This window comes from Magnolia sinica, chromosome 7 (assembly GCF_029962835.1).
Source record: "Magnolia sinica isolate HGM2019 chromosome 7, MsV1, whole genome shotgun sequence".
In the NCBI taxonomy this organism is placed as follows: domain Eukaryota; kingdom Viridiplantae; phylum Streptophyta; class Magnoliopsida; order Magnoliales; family Magnoliaceae; genus Magnolia; species Magnolia sinica.
In genome coordinates, this window is record NC_080579.1 from 16576959 (window position 1) to 16583056 (window position 6098).

Genomic DNA, 6098 nt, shown 5'->3' on the forward strand with positions numbered 1-6098 from the left:
ACGATCAGGTGGTCCAAAATCAAAGTGGTCGATTAGATGTCTCTATCTAACAGTCGCATATTTGAATGAGTGGTTGGTCATGATGGACAAGTGAGAATATTTTGATATATGCACTATAAGAAAAGGGGGCTCTAACCTCGTTTCAAAAATATAGCTAAAAATGTAAAAAACTGAGGCTAAAGCCTTTAGCCTCAATTTTGCCTCAGTTATCCAAACCGATGTTGAAACCCCTGTGGCTAAAGGCCATAGCCTTAGTTTTAGCAACCGAGGTTAAAATGACTTTTATAGCCTCGGTTCTGCAAATGAAGCTAAAAGAACCTTTTTAGCTTCAGTTTTCTCAAAATGAGGCTAAATCAAAATTTTAACCTCCGTTGTTTCCAACTGACACTAAATCTACATTTAGCCTCAGTTGCCTCCAACTGAAGCTAAAACTATTTTTAACCTCAGTTCTCAACAACCGAAGCTAAAGCCTTTAGCCAAGGGAGTTGTATTCTCAGTTTATGTAACTTAAGCAAAACCGAGAGTAAAGATGGATTTAGCCTCTTTTGGCACCAACCGAGGCTAAATTTGGTTTTTGACCTCATTTCTCTATCAGCCAAAGCTAACAATATCATAATCAACAAATGATTGAACCTGTGCATATTTCACCCATTTAACATTCATTAAGACAACAATCAACACAATATCAACAAAACAATTAATTGTCTATTTAAAGTTTTCAAAACAAAATACAAATGCACATGAACTGCCACATAGCCTTTGAGTGTTCGCAGCGGAAAGCGATTCTATGCAGGAAGTTTCGGAGAACTTAGCTCCGGAAGCTGCGGATGCTACAATTGAAAGAGATTGCAGCGAATTTTCGTCTCCTTTACAGGATCCAGCTTTCAGATTGGGATTCTCTGGCAAAAACGGTACAATGTAAGAGATTTCTTCGCCCTTCTCTGATTTTGAAGCTCCTTTGACCGATCCGATCGCTTGCTCCTACCTGATTGATGGCACAAACAGCGGGAACATTCACATCGAACAACACTGAGTAGATTGTCTCTTTTGGTTGTCTTCTAGATGCCTTAGCAGATTCAGTATATGAAGAAAAGGAAAAATAATAATAAAAAAGGTATCAGTTTATAACTGAAAATGCACCCAAATAAATTGAGCGTACCCTATATGGTTGACTTTATTTCTCCTTTCAATCATCTATCCATTGCTATTGCCCCTATCAAGGAGAGATGATACCATTACCAGTTAAAACTTCTGATTCCCACTAGGACACTATGCTAACTACACTTTGGGCATAAATTCCTCAATTGGGTCGGACCAGATTCTTTTGAAAGATAATACAACATCTATTATAAATCCATAGAACAAGCTCCCATCTCATACAATCATAAGCAGAATTTTGCATTGCGAAAACATAGAGAAGCTTTAAAGAAACCACAACATACCTGCAAGAGAGACCCCTCAGCACTCAAACAGACATGCTTTCTTTGCAGTAACACCGCTCGGGCTAGAAGCACCCGTGCCCAGCGCCCTGCAATTCTATGCACCCTCCACCTAGGTTGTTCGATTGCCATCCCGAAACCAGGATCACAGGGATTTTTCGCAAGCCTCTTCACCCAATCCACCATTCCCAAAAGAGACTCCCGCTCTCACTTTCTCTTAAGAGAATTGAGTTCCACATTCGCAACAGTTGAATCCAGCACCACCACTTCATCACCATCATAATGAGTTTCCTGAGTTTCCCATGGGCAACTCATTTGTGATCCCGACTCTTCTGCTCTGATTTAACAATTCTTTTCCAGATTGGACAAAATCAGGTGCTGGCTCTAACCCCACTGGTCCATGTCTCCGTATTTTCTTGTATCCAGAAATATTAGTGAGACCCTTATCTACGTCTAACCTTTCAGCTTTTTTAGACACAGAGATCTGAATAGCAGTCTGACCCTTCCTATAATCATTACCTTCTTCCTTTCTCTCACTATGAGTAGCACCGTGTTCATGAACTTGGCATGCTTGATCACAGCTTGCTTGCATCTGGTGTGCCATCAATGCCCTAGCTTTTCCATCACTCAACACATGTTTTTGAGGACAGTCTGACATGATAAGCAGAAGAAAAGGGCTCAAAAACGTTATTCTTGGACCAGCATTAAGTTTGCAAACCTGATTACTCAGATCAGAAGCAAATATGTGTAGAGGAATTATAGGGCGCAAGTAGATAACGAAGTAGAAATCAATGAGTTTGATAGCTGATCAATAAAGAAAAATAAATTATGAAAATTATCTGAAGCAACTAGCATATGGTAGCCACATCCACCATGAGCAGAGTACTGCTTAGAAGTTTTACACAACTGTAAAATCCTACAAGGAACAAACTCCTCATCTTGCCAGTAATCTATCTGAACATCCTCATTTCAGCTATAATCATCCTATACTGGTGAAAAATCAGCATCCAGACAGCCGAGATTGTATTCTTGGATTGGAGATGTGATTTGTATGTCTTACAGTGAATTTGAACTGATAATTGCTGAATTCTGAACAGATTCCACACGTCAGAGCTTGTAAATAGATTTAGTACAAAAACTAATGCATTATTAATGTGGACTTAGATATGTAATGCCTGGTCCAATGCAGTTCCCTAGTTGCTGCACTCGCAAAAGGGTACAACAATCAAACCATACACCAAAAGATAATGACATTTGAATCCTTTTTCTGTTTTCTACTTCCGCACTATTTCAATTTTCATGTCTCCCCAAAGAAAAGAAAAGAACTATTTCACGTCTCCCTAAAGAAAAAAATAACTTGTACAGAGAAAGGCATAAAGCAAAAATAGAAAAACAATTTATATCAATTCTGGCGGTATGTTCTGTTTCCTATCAAGTTATGCAGAAACAGTCTCTCTGACTTTAACCAAGAAGCAGAACCAAAGAATGTCCGCCCATAATGTTGTAGTCACGCAAAACCATGAGTCTCCCTCCAAACAATTCAGCGCAAAAAAAGTGGCCTAAGTGACATCAAAATAGGTACTTACAAGTTCGTAGATATGTTAGGAATACAGACTTGGGCGCAGCAGAATAATAACAAAGCAATCAAAAGTCTATTGCAAACAGATGGCAACAGGGGATTTTCTGATACAAATTAAGGGAACAGCAGCAAAGCTCACCAAGGCTGAAACAAATGTGCACACTGCCATCTACACTTTTGGGGAACAATTCAGATGAAAAGTAGAGTCTACATACACAGTTAATGAGACACCAACCTGGACTAAGGACGGATTAAACAGAGTATCAGGAATCTTGAATCTATCAGCACCAATCTCTTTCGTCCTGTATTATGTGCAAGAATTAAAAAGCAAGATCAGTCAACTAAAGAAATGACAAATTAACAAAATGGCATTCACTACTGTCCACTAGAAATAAAAATGGACAACAGATCATCAAAATAAATACAACCAACTCACAATGTCCCAGGAGAACACAAGGAAGTAAAAAATTAAACAGGCAACTGCTGTTGACAGGGGACACAATGAAAGTTTTTTATGGATAGCATCAAAATTTTATCGAGGGAAAAAGCAATAGCCACAATGGCAAGAAGAACTTCAACAAAGAGTACAAACAGATCCCAAGAGATGATGGGGTTTTCCTCCTCAGTTCAGAGGAGAGGTAGTGCAGTTTCCTTATTTGACTCTAATTCCTCCGCTTATGCGCAGTTTCCTTATGTAACTCTAATTCCTCCGCTTATGCGCAGTTTCCTTATTTGAGTCTAATTACTCCGGTTCTCTATTTAAGGGGTTCCAAAATGGGATTAGGGTATTCTATTTTAAGGGGTCTCACCTCCAAGGTGAGAGAGAAAAAAAAAAAAAAAAAGGTGAGAGAGAGAAAAAGAGAGAAAGAGAGAGAGGAAGCTTGTGGAAGGGAGGTTCTGCTCATAGAGGTGATCTACTGTGCACTTGATATCTCAGCGCTTCTACGTCCGTGTGATTAGTGAGATCTCTCCATTTTTCTTTTATTCTCTTATTGTTTATCCACTTCCGCGTGAGTGAAGAAGGTTGTAACGTTCTATTTCATAGTGGATTGTTGATCTGGACGAAGTCCCGTGGTTTTTACCTCTTTGAGGGTTTTTCATGTAAAAATTTCTTGTGTTGTGTGGTTGATGCTTTGATTTATTTCATTGCATTATTATTCCATAATTCTGATTTGTTTTGGGAGGCTAGATCTTAAGGTTTTGTGCAAGGCTCCCAACAAAGTGGTATCAGAGCCAAGTTCATTGAACGGGTAGGATCAGTTTTGAATTATGGAAGGTGGCTCATCAAAAATGAACAGCCTTAATGGTTTTAACTAGACCATATGGAAGGCTAAGATAGAGGACTTGCTTTATTGCAAGGACTTATATTCTCCAATTTTAGGCATATTTGCAAAATCCAAGGATATGTCTGATGATGATTGGAAGAAGATGGACCAAAAGGCAGTGGGGTTTATTAGACAATAGTTGAACAATTCCATATTCCACCATGTGTCTACAGAGACCTCAGTCGCTAGCCTATGGCTGAAATTAGAAGGGCTGTATGAGAGGAAAACAGCCGATAATAAGATTTTTTTGATAAGGCGACTTGTGAATCTCAAGTTCAAATATGGTAGTTCTGTAGCCAAGCACATGAATGAGGTCAGCAATATAGTGAACTAGCTCTCCGCTATGAAGATGGTCCTGGATGATGAATTGCAGGCTTTACTATTACTTAGTTCATTGCCTGACAGTTGAGCGACATTGGTGATGTCTCTAAGTAACTCCGCGCCAGACGGAAAGATATCCATGGAACAGGTAATCAGTTGTCTCTTCAATGAGGAGACAAGGATGAAGTCTCAGGGGTCTACTCAGTAAAAGGCCCTTGTGACACAAGAACGGGGGAGAGGAAAAAACAAGAAGGGCGGGAAGGCCCGAGATAAATTAAGAGGCAAGTCGAGTAACAGAAAGGATGTTGATTGCTAGAATTGTGGCAAGAAGGGCCACTACAAGCATGAATGTAATGGTAAGAAGAACGACAAGAAAGGAAAAGGAAAGGAGAAGGAAGATGAATCAAATTCCACTGCGGTCGCTTTAGATGGCGACGTTGTAGTTATTCTTTCAGCAGATCATGATATATGTCTCACGGTTACGAGTCAGGACACCGACTGGGTGATTGACTCGGGAGCTTCTTTTCATGCAACTCCACGTTGGGAGTTCTTCACAAGCTACAAGTCAGGTGACTTTGAGACCGTGAAGATGGAAAATTTTGGCGCATCAAAGGTCATAGGGGTCGGTGATATTTGTGTGAAGACCGATGTGGGCTGCACATTGGTTCTTAGGGATGTGAGGCATATCCCAGACCTTCGCCTCAACTTGATGTCAATGAGAAGCTTGGATGATAATGGCTACGAAAGCCAGTTTACTGGTGGGCAATGGAAGCTCATCAAGGGTTCGTTGATCGCAGCTAGAGGAAAGAAGTGTTACACCCTTACAAGGCAAGTGTCAGTGTGTGCAAGGGTGGGTTGAACGCAGCGGAAGATTCAGCTATTGACATGTGGCATAGGTGTCTAGGCCACATGAGTGAAAAAGGGCTTCAGGTACTAACAAAGAAGCGGCTCCTTCCAGACGTGACAGGTACACCTCTCAAAACCTGCATTGATTGTTTATCAGGGAAACAGTATAGAGTTTCATTTATTAAAACTGTTTCTCACGTTAATAAAGTGCATGCATTAAATTTGGTTTATTCTAATGTTTGTGGTCCTATAAGGACAAAAACTTTGGGTGGGGCATTGTATTTTGTCACTTTTATAGATGATGTATCTAAGAGGGTTTGGGTTTATACTGTCTTTGGCGTGTTTAAATTGTTTCATGCTATGGTCGAGAGAGAGACAGATAGATCATTGAAGTGCATCCGCACTAACAATGGTGGTGAATACATTGGCGACTTTCATGAGTATTGTAAGTCCCTGGGTATACGGCATGAACAGATGGTTCCTAAGACCCACCAGCATAATGGTGTGGCTAAGCGAATGAATCGCACCATTGTAGAGAGAATCAGATGCATGTTATGCCATGTGAAGTTGCGTAAGTCGTTCTGGGGA

General features: G+C 40.2%; 1 long non-coding RNA gene across 1 annotated transcript; it reads right to left on the bottom strand.

The window, feature by feature from the left end:
- Nucleotides 1-610: 610 nt before the first annotated feature.
- Nucleotides 611-3520, bottom strand: LOC131251142 (uncharacterized). Its single transcript, XR_009173609.1, has 3 exons — nt 3254-3520; nt 1959-2090; nt 611-985 (listed from the first exon to the last, which is right to left on the bottom strand). It is a non-coding gene; the product is annotated as an uncharacterized LOC131251142 (long non-coding RNA).
- Nucleotides 3521-6098: the final 2578 nt, after the last annotated feature.